The sequence below is a fragment of the Mercenaria mercenaria genome, chromosome 12 (genome assembly GCF_021730395.1).
Source record: "Mercenaria mercenaria strain notata chromosome 12, MADL_Memer_1, whole genome shotgun sequence".
Classification (NCBI taxonomy): domain Eukaryota; kingdom Metazoa; phylum Mollusca; class Bivalvia; order Venerida; family Veneridae; genus Mercenaria; species Mercenaria mercenaria.
This window is the reverse complement of record NC_069372.1, coordinates 56,399,955-56,423,228: the sequence shown is the minus strand read 5'-3', so window position 1 is coordinate 56,423,228 and position 23,274 is coordinate 56,399,955. Positions and strand designations below refer to the sequence as shown.

General features: G+C 34.9%; 1 pseudogene; it reads right to left on the bottom strand.

The window, feature by feature from the left end:
* LOC123533384 (Na(+)/citrate cotransporter-like) overlaps positions 1 to 15,141 on the bottom strand; it is a 77,885-nt pseudogene extending 62,744 nt beyond the window's left edge.
* Positions 15,142 to 23,274: the final 8,133 nt, after the last annotated feature.

Genomic DNA, 23,274 nt, shown 5'->3' with positions numbered 1-23,274 from the left:
GTTAAATTCTATGAATAAAGTTTAAAACAGGTAACGTTAAAGCAGCTATCCAAACAGATGTTATGCATAACTACATTAGTTTGAAAATCACTACTTTCAACACTGGACATTATTTTATATAATTATAGTCATTAGGGCGACAATCAGAAAAAAGGGGTTCATACATACTATGCGCCTGAAAGCCTTTGCTAGCGGATGTGTTGCATTTTTCATCACCTCATAAAAAAAGACTACAAAAGGCCAGGTATGATTTGATTTTACTTGGCTGAATTCTACGCCTCTAAAACATATCTTATAGTTTTAGACAAACGTATACTTTTATGACATCAAACATATATTTACCGTCCTTTGCTAGCCAGAAAACCTTTGGCTTTTCTGCCGGAAGTAGAAATAAAAGAACGCTGAGCAATATACATGGTGTAGAATCTGAGACAAATCTGAAAATATCATATACACTTAATGTAGGTATTCTTAGGAATTTACACGCAAAGTTATGTAGTGTGAGGTAACGCAAACGGAACTTTACTTCGGTGAAAGTAAGCAATCAATACCACGTAAGAGCAAAAAATATGTTTATCATACAACTAGAGCTATATTCATTGTCATTCTATATTATCACAACACAGTGTCTTCGAGTCAGGAAATCTCTTCCAAATGGTTTCGAATACATTTTCTCACATTTATCATTTACTGAGAATAGGTGTTGTTGTCTTTTGGTTGGCAAAACCTTGCAAAATGTCCGTTACCAATACCCCAAACAAGATCAGGACAATGGACGATCCCTCTTTAGAAATTCAGATAACGATGTGCAATGTATTTCCATAGAGAATTAGAGAAAGATGTTATGTCAAGTGCAAGTATATATGCGTTTAATTTCAAAGAGTAGATAATCTTACGTAATTTCTTTACAGAATTTGGTACTAGTGTCCTAGCTATAGTCTCGAAGATTCTTTCAAACACATACGAGAGATGCTTCTCATTTCAAGTGTCTTCGGTAGATTGAATCAGAAGTAATGATAGAAATGATATGTTGGATGCGACTGGCCGGTGGGAAGAATTCTCACCCTTTTTGCTTTCAGAGTGTTTACGTGTACGGTCGTGTATTTTTGTATTTATATTAACTTGTTTGAGCTTCGTCGCTCGCAACCCTCTCCCGCCGAAGAGTCCCACACACGAATACGTAAACAGAGCGAATATCCTGCTTTGGCAACTATTTTACAATCAAATTCGTACAATCAGCTGTAACACAGATGCTATAAGAGGATGGAAAGGACCCAGTTGACCAAGATCCGGCGCCGTGTAGGAGTTCTATATTGAAATACATATTACGAAAAGGTGAAAATTATATTAACGTGAACATAATGTGCAATGTGCTCAACACAGTGTATATGTCAACAGGATTTAGTGTTTTCTCTACTTGCTTAAAAAGCAAAATTTCTTCTGCAGTGTAAATATAAAGAGACATAGGTGCAGCATAATACGATATAGGAGATGTCAGCATAAATGTGAACTTTCCAAGAGCTTGGTCTGTCTAGCCGATTGATCATATCGGTGCAATCCGCCTGCATCGATTTAAATGCCAAAGATGTAAATGGCTATCAGAAACTAAAATATTAGTGCATATGAAATCAAACGTAAACTTGCATCACCTCCCCAGTTGCTAACTTTAAGGGAAGTCGCACTCTTCTGCAGAGAGATATAGCTGGCATTTCCTATTCCCCCGCAGGCAAGGAGCAGATACGATGTATGTTTACCGTTATTGAATACACTGAATGTAAAACGTTGCACTGCAGCATGACCGAAAGCAAGTTGAATATATAAACTAATGAAGAAAGCATGAGGTGCGAAATGAATATCATGCAGTAGTAAGGAATTGTAAGAATGATGTATTTATTACTAGTATGTCACTTTTCAGACGCTGACATGGATTTGTAAAAAAGCAAGATGTAATTTTGTTTCATAACTGCTTCGTAATGAACAGTCCTTAAGTAGATCTAGTAGTGATTCGGTTCATTTGTACACGGGTCCGGCGGTGTATATCTATACAGAATGGTATCCATTCTCAAGATGATGTTCTAAAGAATAACTGATCAAAGTTGTCGATTTCTCATTGAGACCAAACTGCCAGTTGCCAAGATCGGTGTCATTTGCAAGAAGGAATGCAGATCCGTATAGGAAATAATAAGTTGTTTCCTTTTTACAGATTTCATGTTTACTCATCAGTACTATAGTAAAATTTGCATTTTATTCAATTTTTCTTAAATTGTAACCACACATATTTTATGATTGTTACATATGCTCAGCTAATAAATATATAAATTTTGAAAAAGTTGGTAGAGACCTAATGTGTTCTGACCCCATGTGTATGTGTAACTTATTGGTACAAGACCTACTTGATTGATTCGTTAAGTGGTTACTTCAAAGCATTTTCGGTGTTATAAAATATATAAGAAGACTCACCCTCTTTTTAAAGAACCCGCGTTTCCCCATCCAGTAATGTTAGGAGGGGCTCTAAATAGCCATAGGCAAACAAGACAAATAAAAACAATCAGCACCTGTATTTCCCGCATCCTGAAAATGCAAGTTCTGAAACAGTTAGATACATTGAACCCGCAACAATTGAAATGACTTGCTATACGAAGTGACTGCAATAAAAGTGATTATCTGTACTTTTGAGAAAAAAATTCTATAAAATATTTTGTGAAAGAACACATTAACTGTAATTATTATGTCGAAGAACTGAAATGGAATACATTTCACCTAAGTGAAACTAGGTTCGACAATAAAACCTCAACGGTAATAAATTATTGTTCAAATAATAGGAACTTTGTTACATAGCTATACGCACGAAAGCCTTCCAAGCTGTTTAAAGTGAGTTCGTATTGTACTGTTAATAGCTTTTCTCTGTTCTGGATCGGATTTCTTACAACACCTGTAATAAATAACGAAGCATTTCATTAAGCCAATCAGAATTTTGTCGTTTAATAGAACCATGCGTTAAGTGTCGTTGTTCAAAAATGACTATACATTAAGCCAGAGATCGAGTAAATGTCACTTTCATTTCATTTCAGTCTGATACGTCCTGCTAAGCCACAACTAAAAACAGGCATTATCATCAATGATTAACAAAAAATGAATATTTAAATTTGCAGTATGTAATACATTTATTTCGTTAACAGAAAATGTTTTGCATAAAACCTAGCTATAGAAAAGCAGCTACTAAATATTAAAATTAACAAAAGGCATTTAACACAGAACGGCTCGGACAATTCACACCTTAAAGCATGTCTGTTTTTTTGTTTGTTTTTTTTTTTGCCATTTTTATCATAAAACGATTTTGTATAAAAGGCTCTCTTATGCAAATTTGCACTATTCGCAAATTGGTTATTTGCGTTGAGCGGTTTACTAAACCCGCAGATAAGTTATTTTCGCTACTGTCAATATTATTATACAAACTGTAATTATTGCAACACACTGAACAAAATATTTGGATATGCTTACATTTAAAAAAATTTTGGAAAGCAATATAAGCTTGAGAAATGCATATTTTAGAGTTTATGGAAAAACAAGCTCATCAAAACTATTTTCTTTCTGGCGCATTCAACAAACTGAAAACGAAAGGAATTTTCCAGGTGATATCCGACAAAAATTGCTTTCTTTTCTGCTCTTTGATTTCTTTCCTGCTTCTTTTTTTCTAGTGAAACTTATTTTTCTCGTTTGTGTTGTTAAATCTGATGCCATTTTTATGGGCTAGATCAGACATTAAAAATAAAAATTTGAAATTGTGCATTTAGTTTTCGCAAACATTAAGAATTGCATAGATCACGGACAAGATAAAAAAAGATAAAAAGATGAAGTCTCACCCGCAACGAATAAAAATGAGAACAAGCCACATCCATCCAAAGAAGGCAGTGAATAAGGACAGAGGGAATCCGAAACCCATCCATTTGGCAAATGATATTTCAGATTCCTTCCCTGTGTAGAATTTATATAACCTGCAAAAATTAAGGAATATTTCATCAGTTTAGAATTTTATCTGATGTAATGCCTGTTGATAACATAAAAGAATATCAGTTCTCTTCTTCCATTGTTTTCAATACTTGACATACCGGTATATATTGGCATCATAACTTCTTTAACTACATATTTGATGTAATCTTTTGATGCACTGCATATACTATTTTGATTCAGAATGAAAACTTAATCACAAATATTAAACTAAAACATATTTGAATAATTTAAACAGCTTGTGTTTACGGTACGTTGTGTAGCCATGGTAATCATGGGCTACTATCTATATATAGTCCAAATATCTTTAAAAACAATAGGCTTGCAACAGTAATTTATAATAATTGAAATATCTTGAAAATTTAAATTTTCCTCATGCAAAAACCTAAGAAAACGTTGTACAAATTTAGCAGCCAGTCAAGGGAGCCACACATTCATGTATAAATTCGTATATATAATTTATGTTTACAATCACTTAATATGAAGTTGCATACTTATCGGCTTCCTGTTTCAGAACCAAGTTTGGTGGGGTACCGGTCAGTGTTGCAATTCCTCCAATGTTAGCACCATAGGCAACACTGAGAGCAAAGGCTTTCGCAAAGCGACGGAGTTCAGCGCTTCCAGGCAATATCTCGGGCTTTGACGTGATTTCTTCAGGTTCTGTATTCTCCTCATTCACTGTATAGAACTTGCTGTAAAATTAAACGATACAGCCTGTATACATGTAAATAATTAAATACACTACATTCGCTGTAGGGAACAAGCTAGAATGAGAACACCACTATATAGAATATGTTGAAATTGTAACTACGTAACATTAACAAGAATACTTGGTACAATGTATTTACTGAAGCTACCAATAATGCAGTCACTGCATATAGCTGATTGACTGTAAAATGTATGTATAACTTTTCAAATACGGCGTGTATATTCATCAGAGCTTATCTAAATATGCATTAATCATTATTCAGAACCGCCTCTAAGTACGAATAACTGCATGACAAAAGGCTATTAAGTCACAGATTTGAACCAGCTGAAAATAATATTTCAGTATGTAACATTATTATACGTGGCATGCACGTTTAAGAAGCAGGTTGTCCCATAATAATTTTAACCATTTTGTATGTCTATATTACCTATAAACATGTTTACCTATAACATGTAACCATAAAGTATTGTCATTTATTCTTTAAAGTGCCATTTGTTATTTGACATTTATCCATTTGCACTTTCAAATTGAAGATACTCAGCATTTTCAAAAAAAACATGACTTTAATAGATACAATCAAGCCTGTGTTAAACAGCCTTTGAAATGTAGACGTTAAACTGGCTGCTTAAGAACGATGAACGTAGGTGTTGATGTTTTCAAGAGTACGAACCTTTTCTGTGAAAAGTATAATTCTTATTTTAAGAAGTTGTTGAAGTTTGTATCAAGTTCTGGTATTACTGACGATTCTATAATGCACTTTAACATAAAGCCATGATTGCTTTCGTAATCCTGATTGCAAGTCGCAAACAGTATTTTTTTGGTTTTTGGATTTAACGTCGCACCGACACATGATAGGTCATCTGGAGACTTTCCAGCTTTTTTAATGGTGGAGGAAGACCCCAGGTGCCCCTCCGTGCATTATTTCATCACGAGCGGGCACCTGGATAGAACCACCGACCTTCCGTAAGCCAGCTGGATGGCTTCCTCACATGAAGAATTCAACGCCCCGAGTGAGGCTCGAACCCACATCGGTGAGGGGCAAGTAATTTGAAGTCAGCTACCTTAACCACTCGGCCACGGAGAACGCAAACAGAGATGAAGAAAAGGTGTGAATAAAAAAGTAACCGCTCATTGCATAAAGCAGGTGGTAGTTTAATACTGTAATTCAAAGAAAGATGGCCGCTTAAGAAAGATGACTGTTTGCACAAATTGGGATGTACGCTCAAAAAGACGTCCCATACGACTGAGTATGCTGGACGGCAGACAAGTATGTTTTTCTGTAAAGCTTCAAATATCACGTTTTCATAGCAATCATTTGATCAACTGTTGATTGCTTGTATGCTTGTAGTAGAATTATTTGGTGCAGCTTACAAACGATTCAGAATATTCAATTTCGTACAAACTCCATTCTAAGACATATTCGGCTTATGTGTAACTCAATAGATCAAATACGATTGCAAATTTTCCTGGTCGCAACAAATTTGTCGTTTCGATAACCATGTAATATTACAAATAAACATGTTTCGTATATCAGGATGTTGTCTTAACCATATTTCTAGCTGTACAATGATATACAAAATACCTCTTTGGATCCATTAAATCGCAACCTATAATGCTCTCTGTGACGCCATTAAATTTTGGTTTATTTATATCCTCATTGGTAAATTGGTCAGGCTTTACTGGAGGCTCCTTCAGTACGCAATCAACCTCACTGCCAGCCTCTGATATGGACATGACGTTAGACATTGTCGCATTCGAGCTTGCCTCGTATGCCTCATTTTCTACACCAAGTTCTCCTGAAATATATTATATTTTCAACTTCAACATGTAAATTATTAACATTATGGGACATGCATAAATCCTGTTTGATCATGTCAAAGGCTTACGTGAGCTTTTAGCACGCCAATCAGTGGTTAAGACATATGCCTTATGACAAATATCAGAAATTAGCGACTTACCTTATATTTTTCGTGACACGTATATCATTCCGACGTTTATCTTACGGTTTAAATTATTAGCAAATAACCTAAAGCACTTTTCCGAACATCTTCCATATTTTGCAAGACAGCTTCAATAATTGGAATCATCATAGATGTCGCTGCTGTGTTACTTATCCACATGGACAGGAACCACGTGGTTGCCATAAGTCCAGCCATCAGACTGAAATATAAAAGTGATTATTTTGAATTAATGATGCAATTTAACTAAAATATAAGTGAAGGATTCACTTTTGTGTTCACTTGACATATTTCAGCGTCTAATCTTTATCATCCTAAAGGTCATTAATGCAAAGAAAACAGTTTTTTATTTAATTTTTACAAAATCCCGATGGCTTTATAAAATAAAGTAAAAACATGAACAAAATAATCCCAAACCGTATCAAAAACTGGTTTCAAGTGAATCGTACTTTATATAACTTTGCTACAGGCTGAGTTTACGTATGGTAAACTTAACCCTTACCATGCTAGATAAATTGTCGTCTGCTGGAAATGTCGTCTGCTAAAATAGTAACGTTCATTCAATTTGCTCCAAAATTGGAAGAAATATTGTCAGAGTAGCAAACAGCTTGAAACCTGATCAGACGCCGATTTAATCGGCGTCTGATCTGGTTCCAAGCTGTTTGCAAAGGCTGTTAAATTCGCCTGCAGCAGGCTAAGAGTTAATAAATGTTAAACGCACGTCTTCATCATGGTGACGAATATATCCAAATGTAAGTTTGTTCTTAAACGATTTCGACTATATATATACGTACAATATTGGTTGGGCACCAACTATCATCATTACACAGAATGATATTCTGATATGAAGCCGACTTTCTTCTAGTGCCACGGCAACAATGAGTCCTCCAAGGAACAACATTGTTGTATCCTGCAAAGGAAATATCTTGTTTTGTTTTGTATTCTGAAATTTGAAAGGTTTCAGTTTTTTTATTTCATGGTACTCTTTAAAGGATGTTGTGCAGTTACTACAGTTCCATTTTTACCAAAAAAGTCAATCCATTTACAAAAATAATGGAGAGAGGAGGTGGATTATGAACTCGAGAGCTCTAACAAACAGAGCAGGTACGGGTATCTCAATACCGCATTTTTTTTCTTTTAAACCGTATTGTCAAAAACAATATGCACTTCTTCATCAGACTTCAGGTTTCCGTTGACTGATTGTGAAACATGTTATTCAGTAATTAATCACTGGTATCTGATATAACATCAATATTTGTTTATTTTGTTGGGTTTTACGTCGCACCGAGACATTTATAGGTCATATGGCGACTTATGCTGGATGGCTTCCTCACACGAAAAATTCAACGCCCCTAGTGAGGCTCGAACCAACATCGATGAGGGGCAAGTGATTTGAAGTCAGCGACCTTAAATATAACCACTCGGCCACAATATAACATCAAGGACCTACGTGTATATATATGCTTCCTCGAATACATTTCATACCATTTACTTGTACTTAAGTAAGCTGTAGTCACAGTGATATGATTCTAACTCTGTTTTTCATGGATTGTTTTTATTCAGTTGTAGTGTTTCAAATAATATTTCGGAAACATATAGTTTGCACTTTTTAAATCAAAGCAATATATCTGATGTCTTACCTTTATATAAGAGCCGCTGACATCAGCGGCGGCCGCAACTCCAAGCAGCGGAAACAGAAAGATGGGGATAAGAGCTGTCACTGGGATTGGAATGGCCTCTGTAAGCCAGAGAATCGCCATGACAGCTATTACGTAGGCACATTTCGATTCCTTGTAAAAGAAACAAATCAAGCTATGTTAAATACACTACAATATACACAATCAACCATAGTAGTCTATATATATATACATTTCATCTACCATTTTATGTGAAAGTTGAACACCGCATGTTTGGTGTTCAACCCTTTTACAGTTGGACGCTACGCTTTCCTCTTCGATTGTGTCTGACGGATCAGGTGGAGGACTCTATGATTAGTAGTTCTTAAATCCCACCAGGACTGAACTATTTTGATTTCCGTCTTCTGGCCTGTTCCGTCGGGCCCTTAAGGGTGTTTCCCTTGTTGCTCTGTCTTCTGCAAAGGCATTGAGTACATGCGTTTTAGGTTCTTAAGGATTGTACTTTTATATTGTATCTACAAGGGCATCTTTGTGTTTTACATTACGTACATTCTGTTGCCTTTACGTATGTTAGGATTTCACCTTGCGGGGATTACTTTTATTTACACTGTCTTGTGACTTTGGAACATGGTGGGGGTAAGAGTGAGGTTAGGTGCACCATAAACCGGTTTAAACTCCCCAGTGGTGGTTTTGCCACTGACCGTTCCAAGGCGGTGCCCCACTGTGTTCCTGTATTTGTTTGTTTTGTCCTTTTGTGTTCATGTTTGTGTATTGTGTGCAAGAGTTGTTCGTGTGTGTCTTTGGGGAGGCTGCGTTTTTTGAACGTGGCTTTCCCTGTTGGATATTATTCCTTGTTTTTTAGGATCGAAATGATAAAACAAAATGGTGTTACACTTAATTCACACAATTGTGTAGGTTTTTATTATATTATATCCACGAAACATAAGTCATCAGATGTCCACATACTACTAAGTTATTCCGCGTGAGTTGTTACTACTGATAAAACACAGTTTTTCACGTTGACGTCAGGGCCCAGTTGTTCGAAACTTTAACAGTTGATTAAGCTAACAGTCGATTAATTTTTAATGTAATATTTCGACATTTTAGAAAACTTTAGAAAAAACAAATGTATGACTTAAAGATTATGAACACTAAAACGTCTTTACAGTAAAATTAAAACATCTTACTAGTGTTTCCCACCAAGACTAGTGTTTTGAATCAACATTTTACAGGCGATTAGTTTAACAGTCTGTTAAAGTTTTGAACAACTGAGCACTGGTGTTTTGTGCCATATGTGCTCCATGAAATAGTACCTCCGTATTTAATCTACTTGACATTTGTTTAAATAAAAAAACCATAAAAATCTAAGTAATATATAGCAGAACTACTTTTACCATATCTCAACAATACTAATCGGTTTACGGCATGTGTATAATTCACTCGGGCTACACCCTCGTGACATTATTCCGAACGCTTATAACCTCATCGTATGTTTTTCGATATATATGGTTCTTCCGTGTACATGTTTTACAAAATTCTTTGATATCTGTTTTGAACAAATAATTAATGTAATATTCGCTATAGAAAGCAATCATTTTGGTAGCAGACAATGTATTTTTCAATCATCATCAGTTTGAAAATTTTCCTGTGTAGGCCATATAAGGCGGAAGTAAACCTTGTCATTTATAAAAAAAACACCTGTAAATTCGTTTATTTTGAAAATTATCGTCATTTTTCATCATTAAGTAATTTTAACTTTGAACGTTTAAGTGCAATTATTACTTGTGAAGTGACTTATTTCATGACTATACTTAATTTAACACCATCTTATCTAGGAACAATATCGTAATTAGTTTTACGAACGAAATATGTTCTGGTTCAGCAATTTGAATTGATTTAAAAGTTGCATTAAACTATGCATGAATTTGTTATTTTATATAGTATGTAACCTCACATTTATACGAGCTTTATGGTAACCATTTATATGAACTTAATGGTAACATTAGGGAAATAACTTTAAAGACACCGCTCGATTTTTGCTAGATTAATGACTTGTATATTTAAGCAAGCATTTTTATTTGCAATAGTTAATTTAAATAAAAACTCAAGACAGACTGATTAATTTGCAAATTGTGCCAGCTTAGTCGTCAGTTTCTTTATTCTGGTAAAGAATCAAGTAAGAAATATCTTGCAAAATTGTCACTACATTATCGCTTCAATCAGGTTATGATAAAATAACACGGTTTTTGAAATAAAGTATATATATATATAACTATAATTAGACGTGTAAGATCATCTCTTAGAAGAATAGAAAGCAAACAAGAACAAATCGCAGTCTATTCGTGAGAGGTAATGGAAATGGCAACAACTCTTCAGCATTCTCAGTAGCAACAAAAGCAAAATCTTTACACAGTTAAGTTTAATGGACTCCATGGTCTCAAAGGAAGTCCTATAAAATATAACATTTTCTAATAACATAGGTATACACATTTCGATAGTTCTATCAATTGAGAAATAAAAGTGGGATGAATTGGTTGCAATTTTATGAGTGTAACCTGTTATTTCTTTAAAAATGAAAGTCAACTAGACCATTATAATAAGACTACGCTTTGAGGAGCTGTAAGGTGGCCTCCATGTGTAGCTGGCCTTTATTCACCCTGAAAACACTACTTATGTTTAAATGGTGAATGATTGTAACGTAACTAACTAGTTTCAGCCTCACGTTGTTTGAGTTTTCCTTCTATTTTTTGTGACCGCATCACACAAATACTCTGGACGTGTAAAAAATTGTCCCATATTTATATTTTATAATCTTGGTATTGTGTGAGTGTGTAAGCAACTGAGGACTTTGTTTTAAACAACAAAAACAAGCAGCAACGGATTCTAGAATAATTATGAACTTCATATTCATATTCGAAATATTCAGAATCACTCCGCTCACTCTGTCTTTTGTATCAGTTTTTCTACATGAACCCACTCTCGCGCATACCTAAAATTCTACTCGTAATGCAACACGCATAAATAAAATTCCGTGCGCTCTGATTGGTTAACAGCATTGAGAGACGGTATTTTGATTGGTTAACAGCACAAAGTTGCGCCATATTGTAGAAAAGTAGAAATTAACCGAAACCCTATCCCTGAAATATCACTCAATAAGCATTTGCTATCAGTCCCATCAGGGCTTTGATTTATAAGTGTGATATATTTTTTATGATAATGTACATATAATATCCTGTCAGTGACCTATTCATTCGTCAAAATAAAGGATATCGGTAAGCGACAATGGATTTGGATCAAATATGCCATAAAAGGTGACAGAAGTGACATTACAACTTTATCTATGAGCTTACGGGATATTTATCAATATACATCTGTATCATTTCCAAATACGCGTGCGAATAAAATCAACTACTAATCAGAATATGCTTGCAACAGCTTGTCCATCAATACCGTCTATAGAAAATAGTTTTGTATGTGAATATACGTGTATCATTAGTCGCTTACTTAACGTACAATAAATTAAGCAAAACTGATTTATACGCTTCTAACACCTTTGCACAGGTACTCCCGTTTAATGGACTTTGTAAATAACATGCTGTCTTTCGAAACTTATGCCATAATTTTGATGCCGCCGAATCAAATATATAGCAAAATCTTTCTATAAAAATACATTAGTTGTAGCACATTACTTTTGATATCTGATATATTGATGGTATTACTAACTTTAAATCAATTTATTTATAACAGTTTTGTAATATGTGGTGTTTGTTTATGTGTGTATGGTGGGTGGCGGATGAGCTTTGTTCAACAATCTCCCATCGCCCAGTTATTAGTGCGCTATGTTAGGACAGCAGGATGGAGATTTTAGGATATTAGCCGAAGCAGGATCGTAGGAGGAAACATTAGTATGGTTAAAGAAAGACGACAAGCGTTTCGTATTAAATAGAATCTGAAAAGTAGATCCCTCGGAAGCACCGAAAACAAGGCAAACAGTGAAGATTGCAGACTCGGTTTGATTGAGTCTGTTCATGAACAGTAAAGGAAAATGCAACACTGCCCACGCCCCCTAGCATCGGCTTAAGCAGTATTCAATCTTCAAATCTAAATGAGTTGAAATCAATGATCCCGAAGGACCAGAAAATATAACAACACTGAGATGAAGCCGGGGCGACTTTTTACGGCCGCCACACAGCACTTAACACCCGCTGTTGTGAAGTAAATAAAATCTGAAAAGTAGATCCCTCGGAAGCACCGAAAACAAGGCAAACAGTGAAGATTGCAGACTCGGTTTGATTGAGTCTGTTCATGAACAGTAATGGAAAATGCAACACTGCCCACGCCCCCTAGCACCGGCTTAAGCAGTATTCAATCTTCAAATCTAAATGAGTTGAAATCAATGATCCCGAAGGACCAGAAAATATAACAACACTGAGATGAAAATACTTCTTCAGGCAAACATGCAATGTATACAAGTATGAATGACGTCAGTTAACATGACATTATAACGTCAAAGTATGACGTTACGTTTGGCGTACCATTTGAATTATATATATTAGTCCAGAAAAACAGGAACAGACCCTATACTAATAAGAACAATATTACAGTAAATAAGTACCATATATTAATGTATTATTACTATCATAGAATTACTATTATATAAAAACAAATATAATAATATAATTTAACTGTGTAACTGAAAATTTGTAAAGAAATGAAACATTGTCAAATTCAGTCGTAGTAAAATACACATCCTAGACGTTAAAGAAACTTGTAAGTAGAAATTGCAATGCTAATAACTATGTTTATCAATTAACTTTGAACATTTCGTGCACGAAATAATTTGCACAACAAAAATGACAGACTGCAGGTTGAAGGTGTAAACGTCAAATTAACGAGTTTTATATTGTATTGTGTTGATGAAAGCTACTTTCAATGTAATGGCGGTTTTCTTTAATTAGGGCTCGCATAGGCATTTTCATGCCTGAAGTTTAGACTGAAAACTCAATTTTCTAAAGGTAAATTTAGATATATTTGTATCCAAGAGCAACATCGCATGACTATACATGTGCTCAGAAAATTTCAGCCATGTAGGTTACCTATAAATAAATATATGTCAAATTAAAAACCCAGTTCAGTCTTTGACTATACTTATTACTAAACTTATTTTCTTTTATTATCATTTTTAAATAATAAAGGCGATGTTTTTTCCTTTAATAATTTCGATATTTTGAATTATGAAGCATGAACCTACTTAGCACAGAAAATTTTAAATCTACTAAATTATGTATTTTTTTTAAAACTAACCAGTCGTACCTTATATGCATGATAAACAAATAGTTGAGCAGTATTACGTAACATTCGATATTACACTTATAAATACATACATACGACATCCAAGAAAGCAAATGTTTTGTGTTGCCTATTATGGTAGCAAGACTACAAGAAAGACTCGACAGATTATTGTATTTACTACCATATTGTGTTAAGCACAGCGCAGTTAGGAAGTGCAGTACCAAGATGTGTTTGGTATGCACAAACCAACCACCAAACGTTATTAATTTTATTAAAAATTGTTGCATATAAAATAAGTATGCCTGTGTTTCTCGTTTAATTTATTTATGAATGTAGGTAAAAAGAGGGCATGATAGTCCGAAGTTGCTCATCTTAACTTGACATTTAGGCATGGCATATATGGCGGCCCTAAAATGCAATCAAACTGGACAACTAAAAATAAACTCCTCCGCATGGGAAGTTTCTGACCAAGCGTGATAAAGATTTTCAAGCGGTCCTTGGGAAAAGGTTATGTAAAAGTAAAATATTGACGACGGACGACACACAAATACAGTACATAAATTATGACAAAGTATTGAAGGCAGTAGTAGCGACACTTATGGTGATGATAGAAAGGATTATACCGGTGGCGATAATGATGGTGATGATTGAAATGTCTATAGGTTTGGCAATAGCGATTATGATGATGAAAATGTTGATAGTTGCACTATTGACGACGAAGGTCATGATAAAAATGATGACAGTTGTGGTGATGATGATGAAAATGACGAAGATGAAAATAGTGATGTGTTGGTAATGATGATTATGATGACGGAAATGATAAAAATTAGAACTTTATTCACTACATTCAAGGCTACCAAAGTTAGGCCAATGTTTGGTAGTCACGTGCACGTTGCTACCACTTTGAGACGAAACAAAGCTCAGTTAACTGCTCTTGAAATACAATGGTACCTTACAAATAAGACTAATTATCTGTGCAATACTACGATATTAAAATGCTTATACTTACACTTTCGAAATCCGGAGAATAATTAATGGCCAAACGTATAGGTAAAAGAAAAGCCAGCACTGGTACAAATATTGGCTTTAATGTCCATATGTGCTTTAAATAATTCATTGCTGTTACTTTTCACTCACGTTAATACAGCTGTAACCAATTCGTTTTCTATTTTATCAGCTGCATCAGCTAATGCACAATCACTCAACAACCCTATGCATTTTGAATTAGATTTGTCATATGTTTTTCTGTTACGGTTCAATTCGCACTGAATAAATTGTAGATGTGTTTGATATTAAAAAGAATCCTCAATCTGTAAAATTATTGTAACTGTTGTAGCGGTGATCAGGTGTCCTCCATATATAAAGACGAGGTATTGTTAACGTTAATACTCTGAATAAACTGCAATAACGTGACATTAAACATTCTGTTGTGTCTGAATTATTTGCATTTTAAATTCAATTTAAAATAATGCAAAAAAATCCGCACAAATATATCTAAGTAAACATTTTATACTTAAAATAGAATAAGTATGCAGTCATTTACAAAGTTAAAGATAAAAGTGACGTTTGATAGTGTAGATTTAGTTGAGTCAAAAGTTGAAATATTGTACTTGAAAAAGATAACCTTTTAGAACTTGCAGGTTTTTGGACACACAAGACCATACTAAAAACTCCTGTTTTGAAATAAATTTATAGAAATTGTTTTTGTCGGGTTTAACACCACACCGACGCACTAATAGATCATATGGCGAGTTTCTAGCTTTTCTTGGTGGATAAAGACCCTAGGTGCCGCTCCGCTCATTATTTCATTACGTGTGGGCACCTGTGTAGAATCACGGACCTTCCGTAAGCCAGCTGGATGGCTTCCCCACATGAAGAATTCTACGCGCCATGCGAGGCTCGAAGCTACATCGTTGGGGGGCAATGCATTGAACACATCTACTTTCGCCACTCGGCCACAGAGGCCCCTAATTATATATTTAACTGGTTAAAATTCAAAATATAGAGGAATCTTTTTTAGTTTGACAACCTTAAGTAAATGTTTGTAAAGGATCAAAATACACAACAGACGCTATGGCTTGAAGCGATGCTCCCGCGGTGATCTGGAGATTCAATTAACACAGCAGATCAGTCGCTATAGCACGAGATGATGTATCAGGTCATCTAACAGAATATTTTCATTCGCTCAATATTTTGTACATTTACGTATGTGACATTTTCATTAAATTAAACACACAGTGTTGTATTTATTTCGTTTTGTTATATAATTATATTATCTGTTTCGATCTGAAACTAAATGTGCGATGAACGTAACACTTCTCAGTGACTTCGTAAAATAAAGATTTTCAGGTTAGTAATAAATAACTTAAGTAATAAATTGGTATAAAAATACAAATCCTTTTAAAGTTCACATGTTGTCTGTTGGTACTAACATTTAGGTGATTTGTTACATTTTGGGGTAATTGTTGTTCATTACTAATGTACCACCACATGACAGGCTTTCTTGATGAGGTGATGTGTTTTTAGCTCCCAAAAGCACAACGTTCTGTAGGTGATCTTGTGAGATCACTCCCTGTATGTCCGTCAACCTTTTCTTCGTACGACATTTTCTCTGTAACCATCCGTTAGAAAAGTTGCTGAAACTTTGCCTGCAAGTTTCTTGTTCAAGGATCCGCTTGGAATTTTTCGCGGTCTTCAAGAATTAAATGGTTCATGCTTGGGACAGATTTTAAATCTGTCTGAGTAAACACATACTGTTTAGTTTTGCATGAAATATATTTTGTAATTGACGAAAAAGGTGATGTGACTGAGGGAAGTGTAAATGTGGCATTGGCAATATGTCTTGCTTCTGGAAATCCGATGACCTGTGTGAAATTGAGATGGAGGAACTAGATATTTCTTGGCTTGCATCCCTGAGACTTTGCTGAGTGTTTCTCGCCGCAATCGGACGCATGTAGGTGTCATGCTCTTGGGAATCGCCATTTCTTTCTACATTTTGTGTACATGTTAATGTATTTTCCTTTTAACTTGAACTAGTTGTGTCCGTCTTCAAACTATTGTATGGTTACTTCCATATGCTGATAGCCAACATTTAATAATGAAGGAAGATTTCTTATTTTGATGCAGCAACATGTTGTTCTGCAAGGCCTTGCACAATGTCTTTTTTATATACCTCAGCAAGTTCAGGACTGAGGGATTCAGAGTACGGTGCACAATGCTCTTACATGGATGGTTAAAGAAGGAAGAATTGCCGCCCTTTCTCAACGAGCGTATCTCCTGTTTGTTATTTCTTGATAAAATTCAGTACACCAGCTTTACTATCGAGTGCACCTTTAACCAAAAAATAGAAGTATTTTAAAATCGAGTTGATACCACCAAATGTACTTCAAAAAATGCATTAAGAGGATTTAAGGGATTGCTACTTAACGATCTCGAAAGCTTATTCTCTACGCCTTTAAAAACGAAAGTTTTTGGGCTTGAGTACACGTTCTGAATTGAGGGAGCTGAAAAAATAAGGTTCTGAACATCTGATAATATTCTTATTTAAGGGATCTTTTAATGATTGTACCGGCAGTTGGTACTTTGAACACTTAGATATTCTTACATATGTTCTAGTACAACAAAAATAAAGCAACCTTTGCATTCAATAAAGCGTTACATATCTGTGGCATACTAGCAGCTAAATAGGCTTAAATATGAATGGCGTGCCTCAGCAAAATGCTTTTGAATAAACTTTGTACAATGTACCTCAATTGCACAGAAATTAAACCACAAGATGCCATTAAACAAAACAAAAAAGACGCTGGAATTGTCAAACAAGTTTGCAAAACAATCGATAGAAAAATACCATAATTGAAGTATATCACTTAAACTTATGAGCCGATATGATATTGTATTTAAACTATTTGAATGTCAAAGGAACGATAATGAGCCAATTACGAGGAGTTTCTTTAGAAGCTTGGGCTTTCTTACAATGCAGCTGACAAATCCATGAACGATTTTATTTTAAATGATGATGTCGTAGGATCGAATTTAGTTTTCAAAATACAAATTATGTATCGAATGCAACTGTGAGTGAGTTGGTCATATATCGCCGAGAAAACGCCAACTGTAAAGCAGAAACATTGATGTAAAAATGTAAAGCATACCCAAAAACATTGATGTAAAAGTGTACTATGAGTAATGTAAAACAAATACACAATCGATTAGAATATGTTTAATAGTTAGCGGTGTTTGACATGGTACACATTCGGGTTGATCTTCTTTATTCAAAAGATAAGAATGAGTCAAACAGGTATGACCTATTCGACAGCGAGAAAGAACAACTCCTCCCTGCGAACAGATCTGTTCCCTTGTTGCCATTCACCTAGAGTAGGTTTGATATCATGAATGAGTGAGTGAGTTGGGTTTTACGGCGACTCGACACAAAATGGTCATATATCGCCGAGAAGAAGTCATATTGCAAACGCAAACTGTAAAGTCTAAACATTGATGTAAAAATGTAAAGCATACCTAAAAACATCTATGTAAAAATGTAAAGAACACTATGAATAATGTAAAACATATCTAAAAGCATCCATGTAAAAATGTAAAGCATATCTAAAAACAGTAATGTAAAAATGTATATACGTGTGTGTTAAAATATCAGCTGCAAACATAATAATATTGCAAGATGTAAATAAAAATAAGAAGTGTTAGATCTTTTGATATATTCCTATCTGCTTTAAAAAAGATAAAATATTTCCGACTGAAACGTTGTCAAATAATTCTCTCAAAGATTGAACGTCATAATATGTACTGCGTTGTGTAGCAAAGTCCACACAGTCGATTAAAATGTGTTTAATAGTGAGCGGTGTTTGACATGGTACACAATCGGGTTGATCTTCTTTATTCAAAAGGTAAGAGTGAGTCAAACGGGTATGACCTATTCGACAGCGAGAAAGAACAACTTCCTCCCTGCGAACAGATCTGTTCCCTTGGTGCCATTCCCCTAGAGTAGGTTTGATATCATGAAGTTTATTGAATGAAGCACGGTTCCATGACGATTGCCATTTAGATAAAATGTATTTGTTTATATTGGGCCTAAAATCGGTATGCGGTAATTTCAAATTAGATTGTGATAATAAAAGGGATTTCTTTGCTGCAATATCAGCATCCTCGTTTCCATGAATACCAACATGACTAGGAATCCAACAAAATATGATAAACTTTTTTAAAGATAGTTCATGAAACATGAGAAGAATATTTTGAATGAATGGATTTTCCATATTTCGGTTATGAATTGACTGTAAAACAGAAAGCGAGTCGGAAAAGATAATAAATTTGTCTGCACTATTTCTTGCTATAAAATTTAGGGCCAAATCAATAGCTTTGGCCTCGGCTGAAAATATTGTTGCATTATTTAGCAAACGTAATTTTGATTGATGAAGGAGGCTGACAGCAGCACAGCCAACCTTTGATTCATCTTTTGAACCGTCTGTGTAAATTGCAAAATAGTCCTTGTAACTTGATTTGATTTCATGATATCTGGACTTGAATATTTCAGGGTTTGTTTTAGACTTTCTTAAGGCAGTTTTCAAATCGAAAAGAACTGTAGCGGTATGAAGGGTCCATGGTAGTGTATCTGGAATTGAATTTTCTTTAATACCATCGAATTCAAAGTCAGTTTCATTCATAGAAGATTTTATGCGAAATCCAAACGGTTTGATTTGTTTCGGTTTTTCCTCATATGAATCGGAGTACTTTGGTTTAAAAATAATTTCATGAGCAGGATTGGATTTGTTGGCAGCCACTCTTAAAGCATATTGCAATGAAAGTTTTTCTCGGCGTGTGTAAAGAGATGGTTCGTTTGCTTCAGCATATAAACTTTCAACTGGCGATGTTCGGAATGCACCAAGAGTAATACGAAGACCTTGATTATGTATGGTATCTAACATTTGTAAATAAGATTTTCTTGCGGAACCATAAACAATACAACCGTAATCTAGCTTAGATCTAATTAAAGCCCTATAAAGTCTTAATAAAACCATGCGATCGGCTCCCCAATCAGTATTTGAAATTACCTTTCAAAGATTTAATGACTTCAGACATTTGGCTTTCAAGTATTTTATATGCGGTACAAACGAAAGCTTTTTATCAAAGATAACACCAAGAAATTTTGCTTCATCAACAACGGGTATTTTTGTACCATTTAGAAAAAGCTCAGGGTCACAATGATGTTTCCGTAATTGGCAAAAGTGGACACATTGAGTTTTCGATTGGGAAGATTTAAACCCATTTTCCATGGCCCAAGTTTGGACTTTATTCAAACAGTGTTGTAATTGGCGTTCAATCGTACGCATATTTTTTGAACGATAACATATCAAAGAATCGTCAACATATAATGAACAGTCTGTCCCTTGTAACAAACATTTCACAATATTATTTATTCTGATGCTAAAAAGTGTGACAGATAAAATTGAACCTTGGGCCATACCAAATTGATTCATAGTTCTTTGGAAAAGTTAAAAAAAAAAATGGGAGCGAGGGAGCGAATTTTTTTTCTCAATTTTGATTTTTTCAGAGGCGGGTAGCTTTTACATGGAGCGAGTGGGTATTTTTTTGGCAGTTATGATTATACATGAAGTTAACTTTAAGAATAACACAGAACTTAAACATTTACAGTGTGACTAACACAGTATATAGCTTTTCTATATGTTTTAAAGACTACATGAATGGTTTTGCAAATAAATTCTTGCTAAAACTCACTGAACCACTTTGTTTTTATTTTGTATTTATAATTAGGGATGAGTGTCTTATTTTGATTTTTCTACATTAATCTGAAGGCGTGCCCATTTAACGGCAGAGGATGAGGAATATTTAAGACAAAACGGGCACCCAAGTGGAATAACATCTTCTGAAACCCAGTTAGATGGCTTCGATACATGAGTAACTCTGTGCCCCTAGTGAAACTCTAAACGGTAGAGGTGAGGGGAAAGTAATAAATCACTTGACCAATGAGACCAAACGGAGTTGGGCACACAATTAAATGCTTCGACATTGCTCGAATCCCATTGGAATAATTTCTTAACAGATCAGGCTAGCTTAAGTTTTTTGTGGTAGAAGTTCATTTCAGTCAAAAATGATAACAGACGGGACAAAAAATGATCCCAATATGGCCACTCTTAAAAGTGTTATTTGTTGTGCCTTGACTGACCAAGAAATTTTGAGTTGGCAAGGTCTGTTTTTTTTTCAGATTCTTTCTTTCAATCAATTCACAGCAAATTAATATACAAACAGGGAAAATTGTGGTTACAATACGACAGAAATTATTTTTATATCTACACTACTTATTTGAAAAGCTAAACATTTCTTTTTTAAATTGAATATATGCATTTTGATAGTATATCTGACTGCAGTACTAAAGAAGTTTCGTTCAAAACGATTTGGGCCCGAGACAATTAATGTGATGGATCAGTCAGGATCTGTGAACAATTTTTTTTTAAGAAAGCACTGGCTTTGGCTCTAGATCTAAAATACTGAACTAAACAACTGATAACAAATGGTTTGAGAACTTTATCTGAACAATATTTCTATGTTTAATCCAAATATTTTTAATTGAATCCCCGTGCACGTCTTACAAGTCGGGCTTTATTCTTTTCACTGTATTGAAAATCGTAGAACGTGCCTACTTCATCACCTACCGCCACATCGAAGGCCATGTGTGGCACTAGCACAGACACTCCAGATTTAAAACAAATGATGAACAACATCATAATTCCTGACTTTTTGAATCTGAGTCTTCAGCTACATGTATTACGAACGCATGAATTCCGATCAATATCACTTTGACGCATTAAAACAGCGATAAAACCTGTTTTGCCGTTATCATTCCGGACCAGCAGAAAAAAAATTTCTTTGGAGATTTTATGTACGTGCGGGCGGGTGATTGTTTTTTCTTTTTCTCGGGAATGAAATCATTGATGCGGTAGTTCCGACGAACGACAAATCAATTTGGTATGGCCTTGTGGAACTCCCTGTTCTTGCTCAAAGGAGTCAGAAAGGGTATCACCAACACGTACTTTAAAACTTCGATCAGATAAAAATTGTGATATAAATGTTGGCAGACGACCTTTTAAACCTATGTCGTTAAGATCATTCATAATACCATATTTCGGTGTAGTGTCATAAGCTTTTTCTAAATCGAAAAAGACAGACACTAGATGCTCTTTTTTAATAAATGCATCACGAATAAAATTTTCCAGTCGAACAAGATGATCGGTTGTGCTGCGTTGTTTGCGAAAGCCGCTTTGAAAGTTTATAATTAAACGTTGCGATTCGAGGTACCAAACTAGTCTAGAATTAATCATAAGTTCCAGAGTTTTACATAAGCAACTAGTAAGAGCTATCGGTCTATAATTACTTGGGTTCGTGCTATCTTTTCCGGGTTTTTGTATGGGAATAACAATAGCTTCTCTCCAGGAGTCTGGAAAAATACCAGTTTTCCATGTAATATTGTAGATTTCAAGGAGAAGGTCTAATGATTCTTGTGGTAAGTGTTTTAAAAGTTGATAATGTATTTGGTCTTGACCAGCTGCAGTATCATGACATTTGTCTAGAGAGTCAATTAACTCTGTGATCGGAAAAGGTTTATTATAATCTTCCTCATTATTTGAATCAAAATTCAGAGGTTTGCTTTCTTTAGTTGATTTAATGTTTTGAAATCTTTGGTCATAATTATGTGAAGAAGAGTTCTTTGAAAAAGTTTCACCAAGAGTATTAGCAATGTCTTCTTTGGTAGATGCAGTAGTCTGGTCAGATTGTTTAAGATGAGAAACATTTGAAGTTTTTCCTTTTCCATTTATTTTACGAATCATTTCCCACACGTTTTTAACCGATGACCTAGAATTAAGTTTAGAAACGTATGAATGCCAGGAGTTTTTCTTTGCTTGTTTTATAGTTCTTCGAGCTTTTGCTCTAAGAACCTTAACTGATTGCAGATTGTCTTTTGTCGGTCGAATATTAAATTTTTTAACGGCCGCTCTACGTTTTCGAATAGCGGTCTTACAATCATCATTATACCATGGTTTATTTTTTGATTTACCATTTCTTGAAGTTTTTGGAATGGACTTGTCTGCAATATCTGATAAAATAACAGAAAACCGATCAATAGGATCAAAAAAATTGGCGAAATTCTCCAAAGTCAAATCATTTTTGCATAAAGACTGATATTGCTGCCAGTCAGTTTTATTTATCCCCCCACCAAAGGTGAAGGGGATATTAGAAATGCTCTCCGTCCGTGTGTCCGTCTGTCCGTCCGTCCGTGCGTCCGCAACGATATTTGTCCGGAGCATAACTCCAAAAGTACTTGAGGGATTTTCTTCAAACTTCATACACTGATAGAACACATTGGGAGGAAGTGCAGTGTGCAAGAACAATAACTCTACCTTGCCTATTTTTTGAGTTATTCCCCTTTATCTTATTTTCTTAAAAAAATTTGTCCGGAGCATAACTCCAAAAGTAGTGGAGGGATTTTCTTCAAACTTCATACACTGATAGAACACATTGGGAGGATGTGCAGTGTGCAAGAACAATAACTCTACCTTGCCTATTTTTTGAGTTATTCCCCTTTATCATATTTTCTTAAAACATTTTGTCCGGAGCATAACCCCAAAAGTACTGGAGGGATTTT